We start from the raw sequence: 14,759 nt of genomic DNA on the forward strand, positions 1-14,759 counted from the left end.
TGCATGTCATGTGTCAGCTCGATTATTAGCTATAGTCTAGTGAGTGGGTAAGTGAAACAGTGTTGGCTTTGCTCCCAGGACGAATATATCTGTCCTTGGAGCCTGGAATCCATCGGGTTTAATATTCCTGGACCCGCCCAGTGATATGCTAATCAATGTACTTCCAGCAGGCGACGCTGTTAGTTTGATTGATGGGAGCATGCATGCAGCATGCTTTGACGTTATATAGTTTGACTAAAAAGATGACTAACTTTAGTACGTAAGCACACATCAGTGTATATGTGGAATACTCATCAAGGTGCACAAATACTCCCTCCTTCCCAAAATAAGGGAGTTGTACACATCTCAAACACTCAAAAGGGCACATGCGAAATCATGGGGAATACACACACGCATACAATATGGGAGATACACACACTAATTTATGAGTAAATAAGCACACTAACGTGAGAGTACACAAAGATAGTAAGTACACACACACACAAGAAATACCAACATGGGGAAGCACACATATGTTAGATGGAAAGCAAGGTTGTCAGAATCGCAATTCTATTGAACGATTCTACGACTTTACGATCCAAACTAACCACTCCGATTCTACGATTTTGGTTAGTACAATCTATGTTTTTACGACTTTGATGGTTAACACGATTTCTGATCCTACCATCATAGCTCCGATCCAATTCAGAATCATGATTTTGACATAGATGGAAAGTAGATCACGTTTATCGAAACCTACCAACAGAATCTAGTTTCAAAGTATCAACGGCGAACTCAGTAAAAACAACTCGTAAATTGGATGCTTGGTTCAACAGATATTTCGGTTCGATAGTTTATTAAACATAGACCACCCACCTTATCAAAAGAGAAAATCGCACCAAAATAACCTCGTGTTGGCATCTGCGACGTGAGGTAACCCCGCAGGGTAAGTTTGACCGGTGTTCACAAGTTTTGAAGAGATGACTTTTTTTAGGCGATGAGATCAGGGGGTAATATGTATCGCTCTTTGCGAGCTGTACCAGTGAGTCGCCCACTCGCTCGCTACATGGGCCAGGCCAGTTACCAGTGATTTTTTTCGCTGGTTAACCTACACAAACTTCACTGAAGTCTGTCCAGCCAGCAGTCATTTTCTTCGCTTCAAGTCTACTGCACTCGGGTCGATCTAGCTAACGGCAATATTTTTATCCATCCACTGCAGTACTATGCAGTATAAAGCATCAATTTTTTATTCTTGTTCAACCGGGTTTTCAGGTTTCTTAGTCAAAAAATAATTTGATTTTTGTCTTCTTAACTATTCATGAATTAAAAAATATATTAAATTTTAAAATTCTTTTTACAAATTTTAAAAATAATCATGAATTTTAAAAAAATGTTCGCAAATTTAAAGATACACGAATTAATAGATGTTTACATATTTTAAAACCCTAGGATCTGGTGTTCCAGACCGGACGATGGCGGCACTGCGGCGTCGTTTCTCTCTTGGGAGCGTCGTTTTGTGGAGCAGCGCTGGAAGTCAGAGGTAGGAGGTGGAGCGGCTTCGTCTTGCACGGAGCTTCGGTGGAGATGTCAAGTCATGCCTGACTTACAGGTGCTACGCTTGATCATGCCTGGTCGGCAGGTGCTACGCACGACAGATCCTCCAAAGGCTTCAAGCTGTGTCGGCTGGTGATACGTGGCAGCATGGCGCTGAGGTGTATCAGTGACGACCACGACATGTACAGCTGTTTGCGCGCAGGGAGGAGGTGCCGTTGGGCACCGTGATGGCGTCGATGATAGCTGGATCGAGCAAGGTTGATGCATCAGTATAGTTCTGAAGATGGAGCGGTGGCAGTTGGCGGTGGCGGCCTCTGAGAGCACGCCGGACCAGTGTGTGCCCCAGACCCGACAAGTGGCTAGGTTGGGGTCTCAGGTCTTAGATGTTAGGCTTGGCTGCGATGTCTGTTTGGTATTAGGCCCAGGCTATCTGCGCTCTTTCATCAACTGGATAGGCGTGTAGCGACAGTTTGTTGCTTAGACGGCGGCTTTAGTCTTACTGTTGTATGACTTTGTAAAGTCTTGTGAGAATAATTAATAAAGTGGCCGTATGCATCGCCCAGATGCAGAGGCCGAGGGTCATCCTTCTTTTCTAAAAAAACATATTTTAAAACAGTTCATGGATTCAAAAAATGTTCACGCATTTGAAAGGAATTCAAAATTTAGTAAACACTCATGAATTTGAGAAAAAAATTCTTGAATTCAAAAAAATTCATGAATTCAAAAAAAGTTCAAGAATTTAAAAATGTTTTTTTAATTATTATTTTCGCCAATTCAAAAAATTATGAATTGAAAACTAAAAAGAAATATAAATAAATTAAAAACATAAAGAGGTAAAAGAAGAAGAAACCAAATTTGGCAGATAAAATATGGGGGGAGGAAAAGAAAAAACCTAACAGAACATTCCTTGGAAGGTTTAAAACAGGGAAAAAAAAGCTTCCAAAAACCACCAATCCCTCCCTGTACTTTCGTTTGCCAATGGGCTGGCCAAAGAAAACATATCCTAGCGCTCGCAATGAACCATACATATCTTCATTTTTTTTGTTGAGAAATGAGCGACACAGATCAATTCTGGATGATATTTTTCTGAGGCTAAAACATGCTCCATTTTATTGATTAATAATGTTTAGGGGGATAAAATATAGATGAGAGGTAGGAGCCATAGATGGCGCCCTACAGATAAACCTAGCGCCTGATTTAGCGAGGATATGGGCCTCAATGTTCTAAACTCTTGAAAGACAAAAAAGTAAGCTTGAAATTCAGGTGGCATTATTTTGATCTCACGAATGATATGACCATGCGTCCCAATAAAGCCATCTTCGATGTTCTTGATGACTTCTTGTAAGTGCATCTAGTGCCCCTTAGTGATTTTGGTATATTGAAACCTTATAGGTTAAGGGACTGATGCGTTTGTGAGTGTACACAGGTCTATAAGTCTATGAGAAGTTTGATATTTACAGAGAAAGTCGACCCCTAAAAATAAAGTTCTTCGGCTGAAGACTTTGGATTTCTAAAGACTTTCTGAAGACTTTGAAAGTGAAGAAATTGGTGTGATCCTGAAGACTTGGTATTCATTCGAGGAACATGAAGCGTGAAGAGTTTTGTTTTCGTAGTTTCATTTTCTCTTTCTTGAGTTATAGGAAACACTGTACTGTTAAAGGGGGTCGAGAAAATACTAAGAAAAAATCTCCAAGTGATGCTCAACTCAAATCCTACATCTACCAATCCCTTCGAGTGAAGACATTGGAAATCTTATACAGTCCAGTCAAATTTCTTCAGTGACAGAGACGAAGTTCTTCTGGTCCCTGAGGAATTTGTTCTGACTGAGGAGTTAGGAATTCGCCAGTGCGGATGGCCTACACAGTGAGGAACATGATAGCCCTGAGGAATTTGACCAAGCGTAGCGCCAGCTGTCCCAAAATATCTACCCGCCTAACGGTCATATCATTGAAGGGCATTTATGTTTTATCATGTCGGGCTGCTGCCTAGGCTATAAATAGCCACCCCTACAACCACTAGCTGGTTGGCTGCTCCGAGAGAAACCGACACTTGTCATTTGAGAGCATCCCATCCTCCGAAGACTTTGAGTGAAAATCATCAAGTGAGGAAAAACCCAAACCCAAACACCTACAAACCCAAAGTGATTGAGCATCACTGAAGAGATTGATCCTGCGCGGATCCGACGCTTGTTACCTTTGAAGACTGTGCATCTTCCAGACGGTTAGGCGTCATGGTCTAGAGCATCCAAGAGGAAATTATGGATCGTCGAGTGACCGAGTCTGTGAAGGTTTGGAAGTCACCTGAAGACTAACCACGAGTGATTGGGCGAGGTCTCTGTGACCTTAGCTCAAGGGGAATACGGTGAGGACTAAGTGTCCTGAGCTGCATGTTCAGGACTGGGTGTCTGGAACTGTGTGTCCTCAGGTTTAAATACCTAGCTGCCCTAACCAGACGTACAACTGTCACAACAGTTGGAACTGGTCTACCAAATCCTTGTCTTCACCGAGCTAACTGGTTCCATTTCCTCAACCCTTCTATTTCCTCGTCTCTGTGTTGTGTGCTTGTTCATATCTGTTTGAAGACTTTGACTGAAGACTTTCTCTATTTCCTCAGCTTAATTTATTTAGTATGTTTGCCTTCATTCTGTTTATCCTGTGTTTACGCTTTTTGTACTCTGTGCTTGTTTTCATTTCATCATGAAGACCATGTTCATGTTCTGTTATGTTTACTTCTGAGTACTTTTTCTGCTGCAAGTAGTTCTTCACTCAGGAATTTCCTCACCCGCAAATTCTTGAGTGAAGAATTCATAAAAATCGCCTATTCACCCCCCTATAGTCGATATAACGCACTTTCACTTCTTCGCAGTCCAAGGCGATGACTCTTCCAAGTTTGTATGAGATATATCGCAAGATCCATGGATTCGTGATAGATCAAAGTCTCAAAGGAGGCAGGGTCAGTCGCACCTGCAAACACCAGCGTCGAAGCACCCAGGTAAACTCTGTTGATATCTTTGCATAAGCCTTGATCGACCCCACATTCGACGATCTGGATATAGCCCCATTTACCATTAGTTTTGCATTGCTCGTAGGAGGGATCCATCGAGGGACTCCACTCTGTCTAGTTCTCATCTGTTGTGGGCGGACGTAATCTTGCATGCATTAATCTCCCCATGAAGTCGCTTTGATGTTGGGGCTTTGATATTCGTTTTCATGTATTGCCTTCCTCCTGGCATGACATATAGGACATAGTGTCACGAGCAGCAGGACAAAGTCTGGATGTGGCAATGAATACAACAGAGAAAACACCCAATGCTTGACATCAGGTTCCCTTGTTTGGTTCATTTTTCCACTAGGTCTTGGTCAGCTAAAGCCTGGGCGCGTTCTCACATGGTGCAATCCATGAGGGAATGCTTCCAAGAATCGTCTGCCCATCAAGATGATGAAGCAGGTCTGCAAGTGGGATGGACTAATGTGCAAGATGCCATAGGAAGATTTCATTTTTTTACGACACATGCACTTTCCACAACTTGCACCACGTCTATTTCACTTGTCTGGGACTGTGTGTCCTCAAGTTTAAATACGTAGCCGCCCTAACCAGACGTATAACTGTCATAGCAGTTGGAACTGGTCTACCAAATCCTTGTCTTCACCGAGCTAACTAGTTCCATTTCCTCAACCCTTCTATTTCCTCATCTCTGTGGTGTGTGCTTGTTCATATCTGTTTGAAGAGTTTGACTAAAGACTTTCTCTATTTCCTCAGCTCAATTTCTTTAGTCTGCTTGCCTTCATTCTATTTATCCTGTGTTTATGCTTTCTATACTCTGTGCTTGTTTTCATTTCATCATGAAGACCATGTTCATGTTCTGTTATCTTTACTTCTGAGCACTTTTTCTGCTGCAAGTAGTTCTTCACTCAGGAATTTCCTTGCCCGTAAATTCCTCAGTTAAGAATTCATAAAAATCGCCTATTCACCCCACTCTAGTCGATATAACGCACTTTCAATTGGTATCAAAGCAAGGTACTCCCTTGTTCTGTGTGATTTTGGTTTAACCACCTGGAGTTTTAGTTATGTCGACCGCAGGTATGATCAAGGTTTCTGCTGGGTGTCCTACCTTCGATGGGATGGACTACACCTACTGGAAGAACAAGATGCGCATGCATCTTGAGGCAATTGACAATGATCTATGGTACGTTGTGGAAAATGGTGTCCCCTCTGTCACTCCTACCATCAACGCTGCTGATGTGAAGAGATTCAAGCAACTCGACTCTCAAGCGAAAAACATCATATGTGGCCATCTGAGCAAAGGGCGGTATGGCAGAGTGAGTGCTTTGGAGACAACAAAGCTTATCTGGGACAGGTTGTCCAAGGTCAATGAGGGAGTCTCAACACAGCGTGACTCTCGAGTTGACGTTCTTCGCAATATCTTCAACCGCTTCAAAAGACTCGACAATGAAAATGTTCAGCAAACATTCGATCGCCTCACTGACATCTCAAATGAGCTTCAAGCACTTGGTGCCACTGATATCACCGATCGTGAGGTGGTGAAGAAATTGCTGAGATCGCTTGATTCCTCATTTGATACCTTGGCATTGATGATACAAGAACGTGGAGACTATAAGTCACTTGATCCCGCTGATATCCTCGAGAGACTAAACACTCATGAGTTCCAGCTTGCTGAGAAGAGAGATCTCTATGGACCGAGTTATGGCAGATCACGGGCTCTGAAGGCCAAGGCAGTGTCTGAATCTGAAGGTGAAGATTCTGGCAGCAGCCTTGGTGACCCTGAAGAACTGAGCCAGGAGCTAGCAATGCTCGTGAGGAAATTTTAGAAGTTCTCAAGACGTTGTCGCTTTGGAAAATCCTCAAGAAGTGGTGACTTGAGATCAGATTCCTCATCCCATGATTACAAGAAGAGACTCTGTCACAAGTGCAAGAAACCCGGACACTACATTCAAGATTGTCCTCAGTGGGAAAAGGAATCAAAGAAGAAGAAGTACAAGGATTACAGTTCTGATGATTCAAAGAAGAAGAAGAAGAAATCTTCAAAGTCCTCTTCATCAAAACCTTCAAGGTCCTCATCTCACAAGAAGAGCGGCTCCAAGATGGCTCGGGCATTCATTGGCAAGGAAATGGACTCTGAAATGAGGAAGAGGAGGAATCTGAGGAGTCAGACTCTTGCGTGGCGAGCCTAGCCCTCGCTATCGCGTTCGTCAGCAAGTCCATCTTCAACTCTAAGGAAAAGGACCTCCCCAACACTACTGATGATGGCGATGAGGACTACGCTCCCACCTATTGCTTCATGGCAAAAGGCTCAAAGGTACTCAAATATCCCTCCTCTGAATCTAGTGAGGATGAATCCGATGAAAACCTCAAACCTAGTTATTCTAAACTTGCTAAGATTGATGTGAAACTGCAAAAGGCTCTGGAAAAGGTTCAAAACATGCTAGATAAAAGCAATGATATGTTGGGCGAGGAAATGGATTGCACTAAAATTTTGACTGAAAATCTTCAAAGACTTTAGTCCAAGTTTGACAATCTTCAAGGTCATCATAACACTCTCCTATCTGATCATGAGAAGCTTTCTTACGAATTTCTTCAAAGAAAGCAAGATCTTGAGCAGTTAAGAGTGAGTTATGAAGATCTTCAGAAGGAGCGTGATTCATTACTTTCTCAATAGGTCAGCGCTACTCAGGACGAATTTGTTCCTCCATGTTTGAAGTGCATTGAACGTGAAACTGCTAATTCTTCACCTGAATGCTCAAATACTTCCATTGCTGAAAATTCTTCAACTATCTCTGCTATCACTAATTCCTCATCTGAGGACATTGCTAGTATCACTGATGATGCAGGGCTGAAGGAATTGTATATGACAGGCATGTACAAAAGCCTCAAAGGGCATCAGGCTCTTTGTGACGTGCTTAAAAGGCGGATCCTCAACAGGAACCCTAGGAAAAAGGGTATTGCCTTTGAGAGGAAACTTAATATTGATGGACCTACTGGAAACCTGAGCAGTATCCCAAAACCACATGGGTTGCTGCAAAGGGACCTTCAGTGGATCAATCTACTTTATTTGGCTTTACATGTTAATCTTCATATTCTTCTGATGAGTCAATTAACTCCAACTATAAACTGTTCAAAAATCAGAATGGTGAAGTATTTGCTAGATATGTTGACACTAACTGCAGGAAAGGTTCTCCTATTAAGAAAATCTGGGTTCCCAAAAGGTGCCTTGAAAATCTTCAGGTGAATGTCATCATGACACCACCTGTGAAAAATAGGAACCCCAGATCAAATTTTTCATATGGACCAAATTCTTCATATGGATCCAAGTCCTCATACGGACCAAACTCCTCACGTGGATCAAATTCCTCAAAAGGATCAAAGTCCTCGTATGAACATCATTGTGCTAACCCATCTGTTTCGTAGGGAAGATCTAAGGATTATGGATACGTGCATTATTCTTCAAACCATTATGTTCATAAGTCCTCGAAGAATTTCTCTGCTTACTCTTATGCTTACCCTAATCCCTCTTATGTGAAACGAAGTGGATTGGAATCTATGCCACCTTTCTCTTATGGAGCTCGCAGAATGATGAACTCTTTGTCACCCCTTCAGATGTGGGTGGTGAAGAAAAAGAACTAATCTCTTATGCAGGGTCAGTTCTCCAGACGAACTTAATCGTCTGAAGAATTTGATGGAGACCTGAATGTGCTTGAAAGGACGCAAGCTAATCATGAAGAAATGAATTTTCATTTCTCACGTCCTCATAGTGCTTTATCTGTTTTATTGCTTGATGAAATTGATCTGATGAAATTGATATCATATTCTTCACTGATGAAGTATATGAGTTCGTAAGTTGCACTAATTCATCTGCAGGATGATCAACCCACACTACAAAAAACCTGTTAATCCATGACAGATTTCTGGTGACGTTCCCAAAAACTATCACAAATTATGACGGTTTATCAGGTTCGTCGCAAAATCCGTCACATATACGCAACATGAGGATGCCCCCCCCCAACCCGATAGCCCCATTATGACAAATAAAGAGGGGCCGTCACGAAAACCGTCACGAGTCGACTCACGAAGCCTATATTTTTTGTTCTTATATACCATTAGGATCGCCATGGATGGATGGCGCTGATGTGGCAATCCAACGTGAGGGAAAACTCGTGTTGTGATTGGTTGAGCTAGCCATCCCACGGATCGCAAATCCAGACCATCTCCTCTTCTGTGATCCAACGGCAAGCAATCAACTCCATCCTTCCCGACTCCTCTGTAGATCTCGATCGGCTTCTTCCATCTCCTTTGTCAGCCCCGACTCCCCTGGTCTCACTGTTTCCAGATCCCCAACCCTCCCCATCCATGGCCGTCGCCACCTCCCCATCCATGGCCGCCGCCACCTCCCCATCCATGGCCATCTTCTAGGGGCAGATCCCGCAACCGCCGCGACGATAGCCTCGTTCCCGGAGGCGGGGACGCCCCTGAAGGCGAACCTAGTGCACGCGACACCGGTGCCATTATTGCGGGTCGGGCGGCGGTCAGATCCACCATGGCAACAACCGGCGTGCTCTCCCTCTCTATCCATCTTTCTCCCATGACTGAGAAGAGGGCTTCGTCAAGGATCCCATTATGGATGTCAACATGGGAGGCTGCTTCCTCCCCTTCCAGATCGACCATCCATCGATGGAGGCTATGAGAGCTGAGTGAGCACACACATGGTTGCGCTTCAAGGTCAGCCCTTGCCCATCTTTTCTATTCGATTTGATTTGATCTCCTTCCCTGATTTCCTTTGCCACACAGCTGCAGCTCAATAGATGCAGGGACGCCGCAATGGAGCAAGTAAGGCCTCCCTTCTCCCACTGTTTCTTCAGATCCGCCACGGCCATCCATATTTGGCGCCCCTGCACCACCGTGGTGGTAAGATGAAGACCATTACTTCCTCTTTGCAGCATTTTAGTTTACCTCCCCCCTGCCCACTCGTGGAGCCTGGGACATGGCCCCCCTTCCAAAAGTGCAATTTTCTTTGAACCATGAATACTAAGCGTTCTAGTGTGCCGCATCACATAGGTGCATAGCTAGCTTGATTGATTTTGTATGCGCGTACTTCCGGTACATGAAGCTCTGTCGGTCAAAAGTCTCCACGGCTTGCCTCCATACTTTTCATCTGTGATAATTTGATTACTAAGTAGTCCTTGCAATTCCTCAAACTTGTTTTTCCATTTTTGGTTTGGACTGCTAACCGCCGCACAACCGCCGAGCCAGCATCGCACACTGTTGCACGCCACCGACTGTCGATGAGCCGAGCTGCCATGTTTCATGTATATTTTGCTCTTATTCTAAAATTTGCCCCGCTCCGCCACTGCTCCTGCCTAGCTAGCAAACTAGTTTGCTTTGGTCCAATCTGATCCTATCCTATCCATGGAGTAGCTTGGACTTGGTTCCAGTTTACTTTGTACATGCATGGGTGGTTGGTTTCAGAGAGAGAGAGAGATGGATGGTGCAGTCCTTGCTTCTATTTTGTTTTAGCCGTAACAAATTTATCAACCGAGCTAGCTTCAAGTTTTTTTACCATGGTTTTGGGTTGGTCCTGCTTAGGTCAAATTGATCCATTTTCTTGGTTCAATTTATATAGAGCTCTCCATGCCCAAGTATGAAAAAATCTTGCTGCCAATTTGATTCCACAATTGGCGTCTTTTTGTACTGTTATATTAGCCGTGCCACTGAACTTTCAACCTTTAACCATTACTTGTGTAAAACAAGAATTTCTTTTGTTGTGAATAGAGTGTTTGCTTTCTGTGCTGCAAAAATAATCCATTCATCGCTCATTTGACATGTGCAAGCAATGTGTACATACTGCATTTAAATTCCAGCCCAACTAGATTTTAGTTGAAGTGTTTGACCAAGCCATCTTGGTTTGCTGCATTTTCTCCTTACTAGCTTTTTATTCTTCTTCAGGTTTTGAAGGGGGTTATTTAGAATAGCCACAAAGCAGAAAGAACAAACATTCCACTTCAGTAAAAGCGTCATGATCCTGATACTCTTATCATTTTGTTAATGACATACGTGTCATGTCAATGCTTGCCGGACGCTAGTCATACTGGGTAGTATAGCTAATTCTTTGCACTTCAGAACATTCAAGAGCTCTTTAGTCCTACCAAAAAAGTTTTTATGTTTACCTTACACAAAATATTCATATTTCTCACTTTTTAACTCATCTAGCTGACCTGTCACTGCCTAAAATTGCTGTTGGATAGGGGCTGTTTGGTTAGTGCTCCCGTTCTTGGTGGGCTAAACATATTTGTTTGTTTGTTTGATTTGGAGCAGCAGATGCTCTCCATCGATGAATGGGACCCCATGCCTAAGTTGTTGATTGCCTCATTTTATCCACCTTCACCATATATTCATTTGATTGCCTGCTACATCTTCACTTAAATACTCAGAATGCTACTGTCCAGATTTTGGTAAATTGGACTGACTAGATATCTTTTCTTTGTTATTTTTTTGGTGAGAAATAAATATTGCAATTTATTCTTATATTTTCCTTCAACTTGGCACATAGGTTACATTGACTATATTTTTTCCATCCGTACAATTGTGATCTGATCTTGTATTTCATTTTTTGGTTTCTAAAGAGGTGGAAGAAATCTCTTGAGGCCAAACCGCAGGGAGGACGGCGGCCAACAATCGATACATGTTCTCAAGGTCCCATGGAACTGGGTACAGGTGCGGTTGTGTGCTCGTGATCCCCATCCAATGCTGCGCATCCAAGGTACAGTAGCGGCACGAAAGCTGCCACTTTCTCCCTATCCATAAATGTTTGATCTGGCTGGTGATTACATGATTTGTTTCTATGTAATCATCTCAACTCAATAGGGAACTCGCTATATTAGGATTGATTTTCTTTCTGTCCATCATTGGATTTCACTATGGTCTTAATCAGGTCCAATTTTATCATTTTCTGTTGTTTTCATGAACATCTCAGATCTCATAATACTATATCCATCATTGGCAGGCCGCTTGTTATTCTTCTTTTTCTTTTTTCACATGATTGTACTTTGTGAATGACTAGCTAACTGATTGGGCCCTTTTGCATTGACTGGCTCTTTTTTACCAACCTATATGTAGAACCAAACCATGGAACTGATTTGCTCTTTATTGCGACTGTATGTGTGTTGTGAAATTAAGAAAGGGAAAGAATATATGTACCAGGACCTTTATCATCCATTTCCGTGCTTATGTTTCTTTTGCTGTTTGATATTTCAAACATGATGTTATGTTATCCTGAAAACATTGTTGGTTGCTAGCTTGTGCTGCATTGTCGTCACAGTAAAAATACCATTATTTGAAGCTAACATGCATGGTTCACTTTACCTTTGGTACAGTTTTGTGTATGTACGAAAACCCATTCTTAAACCCATACTTTTGAGTTGGTCTTACAGTTTTTCTATGTGCAGGCAACATCGCACCGGTCCTTGGGAGCATAGGTTGAGGTGATACGGTGACTTCCTTCGATGATGTCGGCGGGGATGGCTGGATCTGTGTCCGGGAAGGCATGGGAATGACCCCTGGTTGCTGTCTGTTGAGCGTTGGGAGGCAGTGGCTGCAAAGTAGCATAGGGTGTTCTCTAGCACTTGTTTGGCACTTGTTTGTAGATTGAAGTTTCTTGTGTTTTTGCTCCTGCACATGGTATCGTCTGGACATGTGTGTAATTTTGCGTTTTTGTGGTCTTTTTCCTTTTGCATAAATTGTTATTTTTCTGGTGATTTCCTTTTATTTAATTACATAGCATGTATTTTCTATAAAAAATATTGGCTTAAATTAAAAAAATCATGGACCAAGAGAAATGCGACATGGGCTAATCTAGAGGGCTAAAATTAGTTGGCCTTGGACTGATTTGACATTTAATGGGCTGAAATTCCAATTGGGCCGACTACTACATGGCGGTAGGTAATGAAAAATAATGGGCCGAAATTATAATTGGGCTGCTTAGTTTATGGGCTGCCACGTCAGATCCATGTCAAATGATGACATGGAATACATGTTAACGCCGTTATGAGCATGTCAGTTAAGTGCCATGCATGACGGTCAAAAACTGTCATGAATCCATGACGGTCTCACATATCCGTCAAGGATGGCATTGTGGTCAAATTATGATGCGATATACATGACGGATTTCAAATCCGTCACGCGTGCCCTTCCTTGACGGTTTAACGCTAGTCCATGACGGACTTATACCGTCATATATTAACAGGATTCTTGTAGTGTCAAAGCCACTGAGTGGGTCCTCGATAGTGGATGTACAAATCACATGACTGGTGACAGGAGCTTAATTATTGATGGACTCTGCTTTATATCCATCACATCTGAAGCATATCACCTACGCTGACAAAGGCAAAAGCAAGGTATTGGGTTTAGGTAAGGTTGCAATCTCAAAGGATCGACACATGGACAAAGTCATGCTTGTCGAGTCCTTAGGGTTCAACCTCATGTCTGTCTCAATACTTTGCGATCTTGATATGGTTGTTGTCTTTGGCAAGTATCGTTGTGTTGTGATCAAGGAAGCTGACAATTCCAAAGTCTTCGAAGTCTTAGGAGAGGAGATTTGTATGTTGTTGATTTCTCTACAGGACCACAACCTGCTACATGTCTACATGCAAAAGCTTCAGAAGGCTGGCTATGGCATCGACGACTTGGTCATGCTGGCATGAGGAATCTGCACACGCTCGCGAAGAAGAAGCATGCCATTGGCATTGAAAATGTCAAATTCCTCAAAGATCACTTATGCAGAGCTTGTGAAGCTGGAAAGATGACCAAGGCCAAGCATCCCTCAAAGACCATCATGACGACCACTGCTACCTCTTGAGCACTGCGTTGGTTTTCCCTGAAGAGGAAGGGATGATGCAGCAAAGTAGCATAAGTATTTCCCTCAGTTTTTGAGAACCAAGGTATCAATCCAGTAGGAGGCTACGCACGAGTCCCTCGTACCTGCACAATACAAATAAATCCTCGCAACGAACGCGAATAGTAGTTGTCAATCCCTACATGGCCACTTACGAGAGTGAGATCTGATAGATATGATAAGATAATATTTTGGTATTTTTGTGATAAAGATGCAAAGTAAAATAAAGGTAAAGTAAAAAGCAAGGAAATAACTAAGTAGTAGGAGATCAATATGATAAAGATAGACCCGGGGGGCATAGGTTTCACTAGTGGCTTCTCTCCAGAGCATAAGTATTCTACGGTGGGTAAACAAATTACTATTGAGCAATTGACAGAATTGAGCATAGTGATAACCCACAAGTATAGGGGATCGCAACAGCTTTCGAGGGTAGAGTATTCAACCCAAATTTATTGATTCGACACAAGGGGAGCCAAAGAATATTCTCAAGTATTAGTAGCTGAGTTGTCAATTCAACCACACCTGGAAACTTAGTATCTGCACCAAAGTGTTTAGTAACAAAGTAATATGATAGTGGTGGTAATGGTAACAAAAGTAAAGACAGCAAAAGTAATATTTTTGGTATTTTGTAGTGATTGTAAAAGTAGCAGCGGGAAAGTAAATAAGCGTAAACCAGTATATGGAAAACTCGTAGGCACCGGATCAGTGATGGATAATTATGCCGGATGCAGTTCATCATGTAACAGTCATAACATAGGGTGACACAGAACTAGCTCCAATTCGTCAATGTAATGTAGGCATGTATTCCGTATATAGTCATATGTGCTTATGGAAAAGAACTTGCATGACATCTTTTGTCCTACCCTCCCGTGGCAGTGGGGTCCTATTGGAAACTTAGGGATATTAAGGCCTCCTTTTAGTAGAGAACCGGAACAAAGCATTAGCACATAGTGAATACATGAACTCCTCAAACTATGGTCATCACCGGAAGTGGTCCCGATTATTGTCACTTCGGGGTTGCCGGATCATAACACATAGTAGGTGACTATAGACTTGCAAGATAGGATCTAGAACTCACATATATTCATGAAAACATAATAGGTTCAGATCTGAAATCATGGCACTCGGGCCCTAGTGACAAGCATTAAGCATAGCAAAGTCATAGAAACATCAATCTCAGAACATAATGGATACTAGGGATCAAACCCTAACAAAACTAACTTGATTACATGATAAATCTCATCCAACCCATCACCGTTGAGCAAGCCTACGATGCAATTACTCACGCACGGCGGTGAGCATCATGAAATTGGTGATGGAGGAT

At 42.5% G+C, this 14,759-nt stretch overlaps 1 long non-coding RNA gene across 1 annotated transcript; it reads left to right on the top strand.

Annotated features, from left to right (window-relative positions):
- The first annotated feature begins 8,807 nt into the window (after positions 1-8,807).
- On the top strand, positions 8,808-12,365 carry LOC123107689 (uncharacterized). The gene is made up of 4 exons (XR_006451723.1): positions 8,808-9,267; positions 9,337-9,453; positions 11,169-11,305; positions 11,991-12,365. It is a non-coding gene; the product is annotated as an uncharacterized lncRNA (long non-coding RNA).
- The last annotated feature ends 2,394 nt before the right edge of the window (positions 12,366-14,759 follow it).

This window comes from Triticum aestivum, chromosome 5A, assembly GCF_018294505.1.
Source record: "Triticum aestivum cultivar Chinese Spring chromosome 5A, IWGSC CS RefSeq v2.1, whole genome shotgun sequence".
NCBI lineage: Eukaryota > Viridiplantae > Streptophyta > Magnoliopsida > Poales > Poaceae > Triticum > Triticum aestivum.